The sequence below is a fragment of the Vanellus vanellus genome (assembly GCF_965231255.1).
Source record: "Vanellus vanellus genome assembly, chromosome: 2".
Lineage (NCBI taxonomy): Eukaryota > Metazoa > Chordata > Aves > Charadriiformes > Charadriidae > Vanellus > Vanellus vanellus.
In genome coordinates, this window is record NC_138906.1 from 50,742,514 (window position 1) to 50,762,065 (window position 19,552).

The window sequence follows — 19,552 nt, forward strand, 5'->3', positions numbered from 1 at the left end:
GCGGGGAGATGAAAAGATTGTACTGGCTCATAGGGGAAGGCTGTTTTCTGAGAAAGAGACTGTTCTTTGTGGCTTGTTCTCATGATCAACTGTTCTATGATTTTAACTGATTTAGTTCCAGCACGTCTTTCTACTGAGAAATGAAAACTAGAGAGAAGACTTTTATATAGCTTTGTTTCCAATTAATTAGAGAAGAATTTTATTTTTTTAAGTATAGTTACAATCAGCATTTTCAATATTGGTTGCTCTTTGCCTCTTAACGAGAATTACTTTCCTGTGTAGCTCTTGGTAGAGATGTTCCCATCTCCAGAGGTCAAGTTAGTAGTTAGGTTACTATTGGGTCACAGGACCTGCCTTCTTGGCTGCACTGTGTATGGGAGATGGATTAAGCAAAATAAATGATGCCTGTTACTGTTAGAGGCTATATTTTCCCAGATGTTCTCCTTTTGGATATTACATATTTACTTTGGACCTGGACACTAAAGTACAAGTTTGTTTCCTTCTCTCTTCACTGTATGGCGAATTAGTTCTCACTCAAAGAGTAGGTGGTCTTGAAAGGACACTTTGGCTTATGCATAACAAATTCTTGCCTTCTTCATGTGGTATGTGGGGTGTATGGGTTTTGTTTGTTTTTTTAACACAGGTGTGGAGGTTCAGTCCAGTTGTTTGGCAAATAGTCCTTAGTGGTAAATTCTCACGCTTGTAGACTCATAGACCTAGGAAAGGGGTTGTTGTGTTCTTATATGAACAAGGGCTCTGTGGCTGGGCTCATGCTTTTTAACTGTAGCATTGCTATGATTTAATAGAAAATAAATGCGGCTTCTCATTACAGGTGTATCTTTTAACGTCTATTACTGCTTTACATGGTGTTGGGCAGTGAGAGAGTCTATTCTCAGAATCTTTAACCAAATGATTAAAGACTCTTTCTGAAGAGGTGGTAGAAAGATATTCCCACCTCTATGTTCATTAAAGAACTTAAGACAGCAAAGCATGCTTTAAAAGAATAGTTATTTTGTTACTATGGAGATATAGAATGCATAGGCTTACTACTTGCTCTGTGCAGAAAACAGAGGCATCCAGCACAGATGCAGTAATTGCTGCAGAAGTTATCCCAGGACAAACACTGGGGCCCAGAAATACTGATCAAGACTGCATGGGACTGCTTGACACTGTGCAACTACGGTAGCAATGTGCCATGGTTTCTGATGCCACTTGAAGCCACTTTCCCAGGGACATCAGAGGCCTCAATGCAGACAGGCTCCAGAGGAACCAGCCAGGTCTGGGGACAAGGGAAGTACCTGGTGCGTCTCCCTGGTGCTGGTGGTGACCAAGACAAATAGTGGAGTTAGTGCTGGACTTCAGGACAGCAGATTTGAGTTTGTTCAATAAAGGACAATGCAAAGTCCTGTGTCTGGGATGGAATAACCTTATGCACTAGCACAGGCAAGACAGTTGGAAAGAGGCTTTGCAGGAGCAGGAGTATTGCTAGAAAAGAAGTTGAACTGTTTTCAAAATGCTAAGAATTGCAGTATTAGGCAATAGACAAATATAATTATCTTGGTTACATATAAGAGATTAATGGATTTAAGACAAAAATGTTGAGTGACCACAGATAAGACAGTAAATAATTTCTCTTCAGTCATTTATGTCCCAATTTGCTGACAGTACATGCCCAGGTAATAAATAAGGAGCAGCCAGTGTACTTGGGGTAAATTGCCACACTGCCCAATGCCTTTCCTTTGGAAATACTGGGAGAGGATAACCTGTCAAGATTATATTCTGAATGACAAAAATATGTGATTTGTGGTCTGATATGCACGTCCAGATGTTTTGGCACATGCTGTCAGACTTGGAAACTTCTTGTTGTTTCAAGTACTGTGCCTGAATGTCTGGCAAATGGTCTTCTTGGGGGTCTGCTGGTGCCATAGAAGTCAAATCCGAAAGGGAATAATTTTTTTTTTAAATCCTGGGCTGTTGAAGAAAATATAATTATTGAAGTAGTTGCTTTAAATCAGGGCCCTGAGGGCATTAATAGGGCCTAACAGCCCTGACCAGCCTGGCCTGGGACCTCCACCCAGTGCCTGCCTGAGATCCCACTTCAGCTCAGGGACGGATGCCCTGAGGGGTCTGTAGGTCAGCTTGGATCAGCCTACTCCTACGGATGTCCCCATCTCCTGCTTCTCCTGGCTGGCCCCTGGACCTGTTTCACCCACTGCAATGACGGGGCTGTTGATGAAGCCTATTATCTGCTTGCGGCTCTGCCTGCCTGCCTGGCTCAGGCCTAGGGAAACAGTGCCCCACCATTGAGGCAGTCACCTTGGTGCCCAGCCCACCTTGCTACTCCCTGGCATTTCACATGACACAGCCTACCTTTAAAAGAAAACAAGACAAAACATCGCAACCCCTCTGAAAACCCAGTTAGTTACTACTTCTGCACGTACTTATTCCCTAAGAGGAGGTTAGGTTTATTCTTCTGCCTCCTCTAATCTGTGCTAGCACAGATACCTGTCCCTTGCTGTATTTGACTGGATTCCAGCCTGTCTGTTTTCTGTCAAAAGCAGTGTTTGTTTTTCTCCTCTCCAGGTCTGCCTCTACAGTGTTAGTCAGGGTTGTCCTCTGTGAACAGATATGGTATTTTCTTTTCTTCTCTTCTCTCTTCCAGGAAGAACTAACTCAATAAGAATGAAATAGTACTTGCTACCAAGAGCTGAGCATGGTACTATCCATGATTTCAATAGAATGCAGCTTTACGTTTCAAAAGTCAACATTAAAAAACAAAAGTAAAAAAAATATAAAAACTTCAACTGTGAGTAGCCATTATCCCAAAATATGTTTCAATGATGACAGTAGTTTGGGCTGGACTGCCCACTGAAACGAACAACAGATGCTCTCCCCCACCTCTCTTTCCAAGGAGAGGAGGGAGAGAGAGAATGTGACTTAAGAGTTTAAAAAAAGAAACTAAACTACTTTCATGAAATTATTAATAAAATAATTAAAAAGAAAATAATGAAATATATACAAAACCATATCTAGCTCCCAGGGTGATGACCCCATCACTGGCAGGCATGGGGAAAATCCCAGACGACTCAGCGACAGACAGGAGCTGGATTCTGGATCTGGATTCAGGAATGTATGGATCGAGATCAAAGGCAGACAAACACACAGAATCTTCCTTGGACACTGACCACTGAAGAAAGAGGGCTGATCCTTTGATCCCTCAGCTTTTATACTGAGCATGAGGCAGATGGGATGGAATACCCTGTTGGGTCAACTGTCCTGTTGGTTCCTCCCCACACGTGCAACCCTTCTACGCTTTTTAACTTCTGACCCTCCAATGGGACAAACAACAAAGTTCGCTAATAGCAGTAAGTATAAGCAAGAGCCTCTCTGCATACAATCAGGTCTTATCTCTCTGGGAGCAAACAGTATCTGGACAATATGCTGTTGTTTTCAGAGAGCTTAGTTAGTTAGAAGAGGCTTAGCTGCAAAGTAAAATTACTGAACAGAAAATTGGTTCTGTTTTACCTCCGACCAGTACAACCACAGATGTGTATTAAATCTAACAGTAGAGCCATTTATCATATTTATGATAACTGAGAGGTCAGAACTATTACCTGGGGAAAAATATTTTTTCACTGAGACCTGGTCAAACCATTCTAATTTCAAATCTGAAAAATACTGTTTGTGTTTTTTCTTTCTTTGCTTTTTCTCTCCTCCTTACAACTCCATCTCACTTTTTTATAATAGAAGTTAGTGAAGATATTTTCTGGGACATTATGTTTTAAACTTGAATTGCCTGATCTGGGAGTGAAGCCGTGGTCCTTCAACACAACCTGCAAGTGGACAACTAAGCCTTAGTGGCTAGAAGAATCTCGCTCATGGTGTGAGTGAATTACCTAGAAGAACAAACAGCTCCCCTCCCCAGTCTTGTCATGTGCAATAACTATTTTCTCCCTAGTACCATTTGTGAAACTATCAAGTGCAGAGCAGATGTTCTCAAATTGTTCTTTGCACAACACTGACCTTTGTTTGTGAAACAGCAGCTGAGAGGTCATGGTTGGTCAGATCTACTTGCACAATTGCATTTGACGAATAAGTGTTAAATATTTTTCTATTTGAGCTGTTACAATCACAGGAGTGGTGTGTAATATTAAAACCAAAGGGATGATCTAGGTAGGTGTGAATTGTAATGTGTGGTGCTCATAGTATGGCTGTTGCTTAAGTTGGGACAGGATAAACAAAAATGTGAGAATCCTGGCTTGGGAAACATGAAATTAATAATGTCTTGAAAGAGAGAGAAATGCAAAGACGATCTTTTGTTTTGTAACTTCTTGAGAATAAGGATTTCTTTTACTAGCTGGTTTGTATGAATACAAATTTTGCCATGGAAAACACTGGGGAAATTTAATTTTTATTTCTGTCTCAGTGGAATTTTGTTTGTTGTTTTTATTGGGTTAACCTGAGTTTCTTCCACCTTGCTGGAAGCTTCAGTTTCCTCTTATCTCACAGCCATCTTATGAGTGAAAGACTTGCTGTATACTTTACTTCATTCTGATCACCTTTAAGACCAGAATATTGGAACATTTGTGAGGAAAATGGCTAGTACTCCTTCTCCTTTACTGATTTGCTAAATAGCTCCTGATAGAGGAAGAGACCTGTTACACACAGGGATTTTTGAAGAGGCCATGTTGCTTCACTGTAAAACACAATTTTTTTTGTGCATGTACATGGAAATACAATGACTTCCCTTGCTATCCTTATCCACTGACTGGAAGGGGAGAACCTCACAAAAGGCTTTTGGCAATCCACACCCATATGTCAACCAGATGAATCATACTCACAAGCCTGTTAACTCCTTCAGAGGCATACAATAGGTTCACGAGGCAAGACTTCCCTTTTCGATAAACAAACTGTATTTGTGTGTATACACATATATTTTGGCATGTGTTTGTTAATCATACTCCTTTCTTTTGCTTTTTCCAGTGCTTATCAGACTTATAGGCATGATGTCTCTTGGTGTTCACTGGAACCTTTCTCAATAATTGGTGAACGTTTTTTGCTATCTTCCTGTCCTTAGATACCAAAACAATTTTAAACAAGAGATCAAATACCACATGATTTGGCTATCTCTTGAGTCGAGTCAGCAATCTGCTCCACAAGCTGTGGGATCACAGGAGCTTCATTTCCTTAAGAAAGCAGTGCCAAGTAGTAGCTCAAAAAAGTGCAACTTAATACTAATAAAAAGCCATACTGATAAAGCAACATTTAATATGCATAACAGATTTTAGTCATAATAGATTGTTAGATTTGCCTTGGTACACAAGAGCACTAGTTTTTATGGTGCCTCACGAATAGTACACATAGAGTATATTATATACATAGATTATTTTCTGTTTGCCTTTTTTTTTTTTTTCTGAGCCTCATTCAAAGAGCTTCAGAGAATCAGCTACAGATGCTGTATAATTAGACTGATTTGTTTTATTACTGATATGCCTAGTCCAATACAATTCTACTTGCAAGGATTGTCATGTTTTGCTGGGAATAAACTACTTGAAACCTGTGGTTTACTTGCGACATTACTAGGAAGGACTGTACACGCAGTACAAAAGTCCTGATGCACTCAAACAAAGTGAGGAATCTGTGTGTAAAGTAGCCATCGTTTTTTTTGGGCTATTCCTATTACATGTTTTGGAGGACCCATATAGAGAAAGATTTAAAAAAAATAAAAATTATACCTTGCCTAGAGAATTATTGAGCAGGTCGATTCTAGGTAAGGTGCTCTGTGTTTCTGTGAGATGTCCTGAGGCATGATATGAATGTGCTATGTATCTCTTAGGGGGACTGAGTATTATCACGGCACTCTTCAACTTGTTCTAGTGGGGAAATGTGTAAAGAAGGAAGACAGGAATAGAAGTACTGTTTACAGAAGTAATAACCAATTTATATCAGCTAAAGACTTCATCCACATATTCTATAGTTGGTAATCTAGCTGCTCCTTGAAATTGACTCCATATTATGGTTCTAATTATTATTTCTTGGCATTAGTTATCTACTGCAACTGTTTCTTCTGGTTTACTTTGGCACCTAAAGGGAAATAGAGAAACTTTTTCTTTTTTTCCCTTTTTTGGTTTGTGTGTGGGTTTGGTTTTTCGGTTGTTATTTTTTTTAGCTTTTACCTACAATTTCTATGGAACAGCTTTTTTACTTACCAGTTGTAGTGTCACTACTAGTGTCTACTAATGAGAGTTCTGCAAAGGGTGCATTTACTGCTTTGGGCTATATGTATGAATACCGTGTTAATAAGACCCTCTTTTGATATGTATTATTGCTGTAAGAACATCCTAATTTTGTAAGTTATCTCCAGAAAACAGTTCAGGCTGATTTGAGGGTGGTTCCAATGGAACCAGGCAGAGTTCAGAAAGACCTTCCTGACTTTGCACCACCTCAGGCACGTTGTGCTGTCTGGCAGTTTCTCTGCAGAACTGGACTGCTAACTTTTTCTTTCTTTGTCTTTTTCTTCTTTGTGTTCTTATTTTTTTCCCCAATTGGATACGTGCATTCCCTTAAAAAAAAAATCAAGTAAGCAGTCCCTGGCTGAAAACTACTACTGCCTCTCTTCCACAGCACCCCACCAGGCAATATGCACTAGACACGAGGCTCCTTTCTCTTTCCAAGAGAACTTTAAAAAAATAAGTCTAAAACTGAAATGAAACTTTATTTGAAGACTTTGAACTCTTTCTTCCAGACAGAAAAATTAGGAAATTAATGTTGTGATAGCTTATTTGTTTTTAGCACAAACTTCACTTGATTTGACTGAGGACTTCGAAGGCAGATACAATGTGGGTGTGGGAGGTTTTTTTGGTTTTCTTTTTGTTTTGAAGCTGTGGCTGTTGGTAAGTTCAGTTTTCTGAGCCTATTATGGAACTCCAGGAAGATTTTTTTTTTAAAAGCCCATTTTGTCCAGCAGGTGTCACTCACTCATAAAGAATCTTACCAAGATTTTTCCTGTGCCAATCCTTAGATGAGTGAAGGCAAAGACTTCAGAAACAGTTATCTGCCTTGTCACATATAACCACCACCACCCCCATTTAAAAGAAGGTACAAATTACTATACCATATATTACTGAACTTTGAAATGAGGGAAAATTCACAAGAAATAACTCTCATTTTGACTCTAGTTCAGTCTGAACAAAAGCAATGGAAAACATGGTAGCAAGTAGAGGCAGGTCCTACTGTGGAACCGGCATGGTGGTGATTCACAGCCATTAGGCCATTATGACATGATTTGAGCAACAGTTCTTTGTTGAATGGTCAACAGTTTTTAACTTTTTTTTTTTTATTGACTTCCTTTGTTTTTTAAACACAAACTTTGTCTGCTCAGAGTCCTATAAAAATTATTCTTTCTTTTACCTCAGCCAACTTTAACAATTTTAAGTGGTACTAGAGAAATTAGGTGAAGGTTTGGCATATAAGAAACAGAGGCAGTATGTCTTGGCTAGCTATTAGCAGCTTTGCTTATGACAAAACCATTAAAGGATGGAAAAAAGTAGTTACACTTGCTAAAGTGTTCTCAGTTGCCTTTGAAACTGTTTTTTCCTTTCTGAATGTTAAAGTTAAAAGCTATACATTTTTACTGTAAGTGCAGGAAGAGGGAAAAATAACTGCAACAATGTAAATGAACCACAAATGCCATGATGACTGTACTGAGCTGAGAAGTGTCTATGATTTGTGGGAAACTGTGGTTTATAGGAATAATTTTAGAAGAATAATTTTAGTGGTGTTTGGGGGATAAGTTTTAATTGTACTTAAAAGAGTATTTACATCCTTAAGCTACATCTGCTTGATTGAAGTAACTTCTAGTCAACAACAGGCCTTCAATAAACCACATGGACAGCACACTGCAATGATGCTTCAGGATTTGCTTTTGTGTATCTAATCTAGATAGAGCTAACTTGGTATAGACTGGTGCCTTTGATGGTAACAAAGTACTACATCACTGTAGTGCAAACTTTTTTTACATATCTGGAATTTGAATTGGCATAGGCTTTCAACATTAGGGAATCATATGGATCTAAGAATTCCCCTATTGTCTTCATGAAACTACAGGAGGGGCAGAAATTGGGTAGAAACACTGGAAAAGGTAGAGGGCAATGAACTCTGTTTCCTCTAGACCAAAAACATGCTTAAACTCTCAATGCTTGTCTTAATAGTTGTCTATGGACAAATCTACCCAAGATGTATGAGATGCTGGGTAAGGAAAGGAATGTTTTGGAGAATTTGTATCCTAGTGAGCCATTTTCCTATATGGTAATTTCAATGGTGTAGAGCCAGGAAGCTGAATACATATTGAAAAGCTCATACCAAAAAGAGAAGCCATCCTTAGAATCTATGAGCAGATCTACTCTTCCATTTTCTAATGTTGGCTGTAATGTACACATCTATTTAAAGTTCTACTTCAGAGACTAGCACCATTTAGCTGAAAAATCACGTTTTTCTTTGAGTACCTCACATTAGAGTAAGGAAGCTGTGATGAGATGTAGAGAAAGCGGGCAGTACTGCTGATAGGTGTATTCATGATGGAGGTAGACTTTTACTTTAAGATGTGAACAGCTAACCCAATGTAGAACAGGTTCACGAGGGATGCAGCTTTGGTTACAAACAAAACACCAAAACTTCATTATGGGGACAGTAACAAGAATAAGTGGGGAACTAATTGTTCTCAAAATTAAAATAAAACTAGCTCTGTGACTTAGGTTATCCTTATGCACAGCTGCTCATACATATACCAACAATTGTTTTAGAACTAAAATCCTATAAATTCAGCTGCTTCTCTTACATACATAGTATAAAGAATTTAAAAAAAACCCCAAAACATAAGGGAAGAAAGCATGTTATTTTTACTTATAAATAATGGTTGTGCTCAGATACTACAGTGATGAGACCACGTAATTATCTACCTAAATAGAGAGAATCTTTTGTGCTGTTTAGCCAAATATTCCCCACTCCCCTACTAATTCCCACTATACGGTGGGAATTGCCTTATATGCCAACAACCAGCTGGAATGCATGGAGCTCAGCCTAGGGATGGATAAAGAGCTGACTGAAAGCCTATGGGTCAGGATTAAAGGGAAATTGGGAGCAGGGGACATTACAGTGGGGGTCTGCTACAGGCCACCTGACCAAGAAGACCGAGTGGATGAAGCCCTCTATAGACAGATAGGGGTGGCATCACATTCACAGACCCTGGTCCTCCTGGGTGACTTCAACCACCCCGACATCTGTTGGAAGGGTAACACAACCAGGCATAGGCAATCGAGGAGGTTCTTGGATTGCATTGATGACGACTTCCTTCTCCAATCAATTGAAGAGCCAACGAGGAGAGAAGCAACGCTGGACCTTGTTCTTACCAACAAGGAGGGGCTGGTAGGCAGTGTCAAACTCAAGGGTAGCCTGGGCGGTAGTGACCATGACATGATGGAGTTCAAGATCCTCAAGACAGCAAGGAAAGTGCACAGCAAGCTGACCACCCTGGACTTTAAGAGAGCTGACTTTGGCCTCTTGAAGAATCTGCTTGGTATGGTGCCATGGGATGAAGCGCTGGAGAGAGAAAGGGCCCAAGACAGTTAGTTAATATTCAAGGATCACCTCCTCCGAGCTCCAGAGCGATGCATCCGTACAAAGAAGAAGGCAGGCAGAAAAGCCAGGAGGCCTGCATGGGTGAACAAGGAGCTCGTGGACATGATCAAAAGCAAAAAGGAGGCCTATATGGAGTGGAAACAGGGGCAGGTAGCCTGGGAGGGATACAGAGGAATTGTTCAAGCAGCCAGGGATCAGGTTAGACAAGCTAAAGCCCAGATAGAACTAAATCTGGCCAGGGACATCAAGACAAACAAAAAATCCTTCTTTAAGTACGTCGGTGAGAAAAGAAAGACTAGGGAAACTGTGGGCCCTCTCCAGAAGGAAACGCAAGAACTGGTTACCTGGGACAGAGACAGAGCTGAGGTACTCAATGACTTTTTTGCCTCAGTCTTCACTGGCAAGGACTGCAGCCACACTACCCTTGATGCAGAATGCAAAGATGAGGATTGAGAAAATGGAGAACCGCCCACTGTAGGTGAAGATCAAGTGCAAGACCACCTGAGGAATCTGAAGGTGCACAAGTCCATGGGACCTGATGGGATACATTCGTGGGTCCTGAGGGAACTAGCAGATGAGGTCGCTAAGCTACTAGCCATTGTATTTGAGAAGTTGTGGAGGTCTGGTGAGGTTCCTGCCAACTGGAAAAGGGGAAACAACCCTGATGTTCAAAAAGGGAAACAAGGAAGACCCAGGGAACTACAGGCCAGTCAGTCTCATCTCTGTGCCTGGCAAGATCATGGAGCAGATCCTCCTGGTAACTCTGCTGAGGCACGTAGAAAACAAAGAGGCAATTGGTGACAGACAGCATGGCTTCACCAAGGGCAAATCATGCCTGAAAAATTTGGTGGCCTTCTATGAAGGGGCTACAGTGGCAGTGGACAAGGGAAGACCAACTGATGTCATCTACTTGGATTTGTGCAAAGCGTTTGACACTGTCCCACACAATATCGTGGTCTCTAAATTGAAGAGACATGGATTCGACAAATGGACCACTCGGTGGATAAAGAACTGGCTGGATGCTTGCACTCAAAGAGTTGCAGTCAACGGCTCGATGTCCAAGTGGAAAGCAGTGATGAGTGGCGTTCCTCAGGGGTCGGTACTGGGGCCTGTACTGTTCAACATCTTTGTCGGCGACATGGACAGTGGGGTCGAGTGCACCCTCAGCAAGTTCACTGATGATACCAAGCTGTTTGGCAAGGTAGACACGCTGGAGGGGAGGGATGCCATCCAGAGGGACCTGGACAGGCTGGAGAGGTAGGCCCAAGCCAACCTCATGCAGTTCAACAAGGCCAAGTGCAAGGTCCTACATCTGGGTCGGGGCAATCCCAAGCACAAATACAGTCTTGGCGGGGAATGGCTGGAGGGCAGCCCTGAGGAGAAGGACCTGGGGATGCTGACTGACAAGAAGCTCAGCATGAGCCAGCAGTGTGCGATTGCAGCCCAGAAGGCCAACCGTATCCTCTGCTGCATCAAAAGAAGTGTGGCCAGCAGGTCAAGGGAGGTGATTCTGCCCCTCTACTCCACTCTTTGTGAGACCCCACCTGGAGTACTGCATCCAGCTCTGGAGTCCCCAACATAAGAAGGATATGCACCTGCTGGAGCGTGTCCAGAGGAGGGTCATGAGGATGATCTGAGGGCTGGAGCACCTCTCCTATGAGGAAAGGCTGAAAGAATTGGGGCTGTTCAGCCTGGAGAAGAGAAGGCTCTGGGGAGATCTTATTGTGGCCTTCCAGTACCTAAAGGCAGCCTACAGGAGAGCTGGGGAAGGACTTTTTACTAGGGCATGTAGCAACAGGACAAAGGGGAATGGCTTTAGACTAGAAGAGGGCAGGTTCAGATTGAACATTAGGAAGAAGTTTTTCACTTCAAGGGTGGTAAGGCACTTGGCACAGGTTTCCCAGAAATGTTGTTGAGGCCCCATCCCTGGAGTTGTTTAAGGCCAGGCTGGACGTGGCCTTGGGCAGCCTGGTCTAGTGGGAGGTGTCCCTGCCTATGGCAGGGGGGTTGGAACTCAATGATCTTCAAGGTCCCTTCCAACCTAAACCATTCTATGATCTTGCTTGCTCTATCCTGGCTAATCACATGATTGTCAGCAGAGCAAGTAATAGTCATGCAGTCTCTTGCTTTCCCCCTTCCCTCTCCCCGCCTCCTTTTGGGAATTGTAGGATTAAAAAGTGCTCTAGTAACTCACTCAGTTTCTACTCTGATCCCTGCATTGGGGAAGTAAGGAATATGTGGCTAAAGAGAGTAAATAGTGGCAATCTTCTGCATGCTGAGCCACAAGCCTGTGCTTCTAATGCAGAAAAAAAAATAGGTAGTCTTTTTGCTCTGACCTGGAAGCTGTGCCAAGTGCACCTCTCTCCCCTATTCAGTAATAACTGGGAAATCTGGGAAAGTGACCATACCTCATATATTGGCAAACTACACTGCAGCAGCTAGGCACATGGAGCACAACAGAAAAAACAATAATCAGTGGGTCAAAGGAAAATGGTCTTTCCCTCATCTAGATTATTTTGTCTTTGAGAAATGCTGTTTCTTGTTGCCTTATTGAACATTTGATTGCAAAGCCCCCCCCAAAACATTGTGATATCAATCTGTTCTCCTTTTAGCTATTTCCAGAGTACAACAATCCAAATCTATGGCTTATTGGTTTGGGGAAGGCAAAATAACTGGAATAACAGCAAATACCTGAAATTCCTTATTATAGCATTGAAAATTAAGTGTCTTTAGACAAAATTCTTCTACTCTGAAATTCAGATCAGAGCTGGGTACTACATGCTTCAAATCTTGGTCTTCTGTCAGCCTTTTTTGGAAGAAGAAGCTGACAATATTTTAATTGTACTGACTTTGTCTATTGAGCATTGTAATCTCATTCAAGCTTCTGGAAGTTGTAGCTTTTAGAGGCTGGTTGACCCCTAGTTTAATTGGTAGGTTATGAAGCTATGCAGCTGTATCTTGTGGGAAAAATAGTATATGCCACATTCTCATGCACGTTAAAACATCTGTCTTCCTTTAAACCTCTATCTTGTTCAACTCAACCAGAAGAAAGGCTGTAATATTTATAAAATAATCAACTTATTTACAATACTTGCATGCTAGCTTAGATAGAGCAGCACAAACATTGATATGAAAGGTTTTCTGCTAGTGAATCCTAACTAAAATCTCTTAAGTTTCACATGTAGTACATGAGACTAATTTTTCTGAATTTTTTTTTTTTTCCTAATGACATCACCTGTGCTGCAACTTTTTGATTTTTCTGGAGAAAAGTACAGGAATGAGTTGCAATTAGGGAGTGCCTGGGGAGGCTCTGTGGGAGACAGCGACCTCCTACTTGCAGCCTTCTTGTCTTGCTCTTCCATCTCAACCTAGGGAGAGCGCTTTCCTTTGCTTTTGTGAGACTAAGTGCATGATGGTCCACAGAAGACAAAGACTGAAAGGTCTGCATGAATTTTGTTTCCTTATTTAGCATTTGTATATTGGAGAAAGGCTCTGGCTGAGTGTCAGATTTGTAGGTTCTGACTGAACACTTCAGCTGATCACTGTATTCATAATAATGTTTTGATTCACTTTCAATTCTCTACGTTTGAAATGCAGTTTTGTTTTTTGTTGTATTTTTGAATCACATCATTAAATACCAGAATTTCATGCTACATTCTCTATAATACACATATGAATATTTTTTCTTGCTCCTTGAAAATTTGGGTGTGCAAGAGAAAAATTAATTTCCTCAAGAGAGTGTAAAGAGTGAGATACTCTTAAGCTTTTCTTAACTTGGACTCTAGATGCAAAGTAAAAACAATAACTCAAAGGAAAAAGTAGTTTAACTTCTTTGGCTTATTCTAGACCTTATATTGTCATACATACATACATTTTTCAAAACTCTGTAATTTGTTCTATGTCAAGGGTAGCCCTATCATTTTCATGTGAGTGAGAAGTTAGGCCCTTTTTTCCCCACTATCAGCCAGGAGAATGTCAACATTATCAGGTACTTGGACTTTTTATAAGTAGTCCTGGTGTGTCAGTGTTTCAAATTGGCTTCAAATTGCAATCACTTATCACATAAGTAATCTGAGCTCTAGTCTTAATTTAGAATGATTAGAAATGTGTGAATTAATACAGAGTGACAATATGTCCTAATGATTTTAGGAAGCCATCCTGAATCATGGCCTAAATTCTGCTTTGTTTTTTTGCTCTGCTATTCATTCATGCTTTTAGTCAGTTTTAAAGGTTTAAAAGTTGCTTTGTGGCTTCAGATTTCTAATTCTGCAAGAAAATTAGGCAGCATAAACCCCTGATTCTTCAGTGGTCTTTATATTCTGTGATAAGTAATAGCGCATGGGTGCTCAGACAGATGCTGCCACCTTGGTTGACCTGCTGCAAACTGGGATTGCTGGAACAAAAGCATCAGCTTCTTTATGGTGAGTGGAGGCTTTTTAGCAGTGATTGTATCTACCTCACTCCCCTACGTGACTAAGGTATGGAGGGTTTGTAATGCATTCATTAGGATCACGTTCTAATGTAACCAAGTATCATGCAGCATTGCCAACAGTAATACAGCTGGTTGTTCAGGTCCAGTCACACATGTGTTTGTGTTCTTTTAGAGGACAAAATGTAGGCGTGGTACTACCACCCTCTTATTGAGAGAAAAAAAGAAAGGATCATAGTCCTTCTGCTTTCGTCTTTTCTCTTCTCTCACCAGTTCCTAAAGAAGGTGTGTTAGAACATGTTTCTTAGAGTTTTCCCAACATTATGCTATTTTTATCTTCTTGTATTTATGTCTTACAGTTGCCAAGTTAGCTGACCCAGGAGCACATGTCTGGTCTACTCCCTGGACAGATCACACTGCCATCTCTGCCAGGCAGGAAGTGGTGAATTCATGTGAGGATTAGGGTAGGACCACTAGTAAACATTAGTAGCATATTTGTTAATCAACAGGAAATTACCAGTATGATATATAGCTGGAATGAAATATGGCCTCTCTGGGTTTTAAGCTCTAAGAGGTTAAGAAAGCAGAGCAAGTAATATGAAAAGGACATTGATTTGCTGCCATGAGTTCTAACAGAGAACTACCTAATCATAGCAAAAAAGAGTCCATGGACAGCAAATCCCAGGAATGTAGCCTGAAGCCTCAGCCTCTGGAGAGGGGCCAACCATATAGCTCCCCTCCTTAACTTGAGTCTATTCACTAGGACACAGAGACCATTTACAGATGCTAAATTTTACTTAGTGGCTATGTTGCAAAAGCCAAAAATAAATCAATTTGTTATTTAAACTCCACAAATGTAGTTCACATTTGTTTAAAGCTATGGTTCCCAGGCCTGCCAGTGACTCCAAGGTAAGACATTTTCAGAAACAGACTAATTATCTTTGCAGGCTTTTGTGTAACACATCTGTTGATGCAAGCAAATTATGGATACTATAGTATATTTTGGTGTATAATGCCTATACTAATCTTCTGTAACCAATGAAGTGGTAATTTTTTATGAAAGAATAAACAGCTGTGCTTCTAAGTGTCCCCTTTACTTTGAGTACAGGATGTCCATTATTTCAGCTTGCTGCATAATATAGGTATTTATTTTTTCTTTGCCTGAATGACCGTGGTTGGAAAATATTTGGTGAAATCAGTAATACCAGGTTATAGGAGGAATAAGCTATCCAGAAAGAAACCCAAAGACAAATCTTATATACCTATTAGAATATATCATTATTATTTAAATAATAAACATGATATTTTAACAATTTCCTTAATTTCCTATTGTAGAAAAATAGTTATTTTCAGACATCACGTACCTCAAATAACTACTTACCCATTTTAATGGGAGCTTGGGTATGCCAGGAAGTAGAAGGGACCCAAACTACAGAATACACTGGGCTTTGTGACTTTAGGCATCAAGTACGATGTAGCATATGTGGTACAGAATGAAAGAGAAAGGATTTGTTAATGTATCTTATCCTACATATTTTATAAAGTTAACTTTGGTGGAATTGCCTATAAAGAAACAGAAAAGCATTCTTATTTTGTTGCAGGTTTTTTTTTTCTTGAAATTCCTTTTCACTTTCTTTGAATAACTAACATCCATATTAGTGTTTAAGGCAGCATCAAGAATGCACTTATCTCCCAGTTCCTACCACCTAAAATACATTGGTTCATATCCTGAAACAGTCTTGGAATGTATAATCTACTTCTCCCTGTCCTCCTCATCTCCCCTCCCGCCGCTCCTCCACGCCCCTGTAAAGGTATGTCAGAAAATGTGCTCCAAAAATGCACCTAATGCACTCTAACCACTAACAGGTGCTCAGTCTGGGTGGCCAAACTAAAGCTACTCCAAAGTAAACCCCCCAAATGCATGTGTTGTGGAGATGGAGTACTCAGCACTAACTACTGTGCTGTACAAACCTGCCCTTATTGTGCTGTATTACTTGCTAATGCAGACAAAGACTGTGATGCCGTGAAAAAATGAAAAAAAAAGAGTAGAATTGCAAACTATTTGGGCTAAAATAATTTTACAACTCTTGCACATCTTAGTGGGGAAGGTACTGGATTTTCAGCTGATGAACTAAAAGGGGGTAAAGCACCTTCCTACTGTTTTAGCTAATAATTTCTAGGTTTCAGATTGTGACCTGTTGTATCCACATAGCATCATCAGTGCATGCAAAGGAGCCTCATGTTCAGGCTGTGTAGACCATTCTTGTTGTGGTATTTATTTAGTTATTTACATTTCAGAGGTGTGACTATAACAATGACTAAAGATGGAAGTCTTGGTGTACAGATTAGCCCAGTGTGGCTCCCTCTTACTAGTAGCAGAAGAAAATGTAAATATCGCAGTGAAACTAAACATGCTTATGACTTCAAGTCACAGTTTAGCCTCAGCTAACAGCAAAACTCCCACCCAGCTGCTTGCTCACGTCCCCCACCCCATCCTGGGGTGTGGGGGGAGAAAATAGGAAAACCAAAAATGAGAAAGCTTGTGGGTTGAGATAAAGATAGGGAGATTGCTTACCAGTCACTGTTGCAGGCAAAACAGACTCATCCTGGGGAAAATTAACTTAATTGATCACCAATTAAAATAAAAATGTAATCAGTAATTTGAGTAGTGGGAAACAAAGACAAACAGCAAATAACACCTTTCCTTCCCCCTTTCTTAGACACAACTTCACTGCTTCACTCTAGTCTCCCACTACCCCCATGGTGCAGGGGGATGGGGGGCTGCAGTCAGTATTTAACAGCTCCTCTCTCCCTCTCCTTCCTCCTCACACTTTTCCCCTGCGTCAGCGTGGGTCCCCTCCACAGTCTGCAAGTTCCTGTCAAGAAAATCCGCTCTCGTGTGGGCTTTACACAGGCTGCGATTCCTTCAGGAACACCCATCTGCTGCAGCATGGGGTTGTCCATGGACTGCAGTGACTATCTGCACTAGTGCAGGTCTGTCACGGGCTGCAGGGAATCTCTGCTCTGGCACCTGGAGCACCTCCTTCTCCCTCTCTTCTTTCTCTGAGCTTGGTTTTCCCTCTGTTGTTTCTCACTCTTTTTTTGTTCCATCTTCCTCTCTCCCTGTGGCATTTTTTCTTTTCTTACACACATTTTTACAGATGTGCCACAAACTTTGCTGGTGGACTCAGCTTTGGCCTGTGATGAGTGTGGCTGGAACTGGCTGTGACTGGCCCAGGGCAGCCCCTAGCCTCCTCTCACCACTGCAGCCCTCCTGCTTGCCAACACCTTGCCGCCTACACCAAATACACTTCTGTTACATTTGAAAGCCTGTAGGGTGATGACAGGATAAAATGGATAAATCTTGACTGACCTGTTTATTCTGACCCACAGATTAGGAGTGTGGTAGCTATCAGCCAGCAAGCAGGACAGAAAAAAAAGAGAGATATGTATTATTGCACACAGGTTTCTTTAACAATTATAGAAGACACACATAGAATAAAAGAAAAATTATATGGTATCTTTAGTAGCCTCTGCTTCTACTTTGCCTGCCTTTGAACATTTCACTTATACTAGGATTAGGTGAGTAGTAAAATTACGTTAATGGCATGTGACTGGAAGAACATTAGACTATATGAGATTTCTTAGAAAGAGAGCAGGGATTTTAGTTCAGAAAACAAGAATACTGCTTTAGCCTGAACCACTTTTAGAGTCTAAATTGTAGACAACAACACCTAATATAGGCAAACATGTATTAAATTAGGAACAATGTATAGCACAAAATGCACAAAAATGATGCCTTAGGCTGTTCATGGAAAGCCTCATTCTGTGCTGTGTTGGAATTTCACAGAATGTCATCACTGCCAAGGGACCTTTCACTCAGACCGTGTGTACTGTATATTTGGGAGGGGAATAATTTATTGTGAGTATATCTAAATTTGTGGTATCTGGTAGGAAATAGGACTTTGCGCTCCTGCAGAAGATTAACAGAAAGGGAAGAAAGACTTCATCCATGATTTTTTAATTTACAATTATTCTCTTTGGTAGTTAGTCATTAATGTTTATATACTGGTTGCACATGGACTTATCTGCATTAAGTATTTGAGTAGAATAGAATCAAATAAATATGGTCTATTGACAGCTACAAGTCAGTGTTCATTTTTTTAGGGAGTTCAGTGACCATGAATGCTGATTTATAGCCTTAAAGACTGAAGGTCTGTCTCTGCTACCATACAGTAAAAGAAATAGTGTAAATTTTATACTTTTTTTTTTTAGCATACCTCAGTTGAGCCTATTTTGCCATTATTGATAGCTCATGATCATCCAGGCCCAGTTCTACAAAAGCTTTGTAACTCACACTGAGTTAAACATGAGAATTAAGCATCAAAATGCCTTAGGCGTGTGAAACTTAGTAAATCTGCATCTTGGTGTTGTTTCATGTCTTTAAGCACATTTACACTTATGCAAGGTAGTGTAGTCCTGGAACATCCATTGGTAAATTGTTTCAGAACTGTGTATAGTATACTTATTACAGTACATGCCTGACACACAATATACATTAGCTTAGGAGCACCACATTTCTAGCCCAGCTGTTATGGGTTAACCCTGGTAGGCAGTTAAGCCCCACACAACTGCTCACTCACTCCCCTGCAGTGGGATAGGGGAGAGAATCAGAAGTGTAAAAGTGAGAAAACTCATGGCTTGAGATAAAGACATTTTAATAGGTAAAGCAAAAGCTGTGCACGCAAGCAGAACAAATTAAGGAGTTCATTTAGTACTTCCCATCGGCGGGTAGATATTTAGCCATTGCCAGGAAAGTAGGGCCTCATCACGCAGAACAGTTACGTGGGAAGACAGATTCCATAACTCCAAATATATCCCCCTTCCTTCTTCATCCCCCCAGCTTTTATTGCTGAGCATGACACCATATGGTATAGGATATCCCTTTGGTCAGTTGGGGTCAGCTGTCCCAGTTGTGTCCACTCCCAACCTCTTGTGCACCCCCAGCCTACTCACTGGTAGAGCAGTGTGAGAAAAAGAGAAGTCCTTGATGCTATGTTATCACTGCTCAGCAATAACTAAAATATGGGTATGTTATCAACACTGTTTTGGTCACAAATCCAGAACTTAGCCCCATATGAGCTACTATGAAGAAAATTAACTCCAGCATAACCAAAACGGGTATACCAGCTTTTTGCTTATGTTCCCCTCATTGACCAAAGCTGCAGCTGCTGAGATATTTTATATTACATTGCCATATGTGACTTTCAAACACCAGAGAACATCTACTGAGTTGTTGCCATGGTACAGACTTAGATGTACAGAAAACAGACTGGAAAGAAGCTGTTAAAAGAACAAAAGTCAGTGGTCTAGATTTAAATTGGTTGTCTAGATTTTTTTTCTCATGTCTTAATGGTTTCTTGCATAATCAAGTAGTGCTGTAAAAATGTTTCTAAATTATATTCTTGTATTTTCTAAAGTAAATAT

At 40.7% G+C, this 19,552-nt stretch overlaps 1 long non-coding RNA gene across 1 annotated transcript in view; it reads left to right on the top strand.

Moving 5' to 3' along the window:
- LOC309686764 overlaps positions 1-14,518 on the top strand; it is a 33,714-nt gene extending 19,196 nt beyond the window's left edge. Inside the window, exon 3 of the long non-coding RNA XR_014270581.1 lies at positions 14,425-14,518. This is a non-coding gene — a long non-coding RNA (uncharacterized lncRNA). The remainder of the gene's footprint in view (positions 1-14,424) is intronic.
- The last annotated feature ends 5,034 nt before the right edge of the window (positions 14,519-19,552 follow it).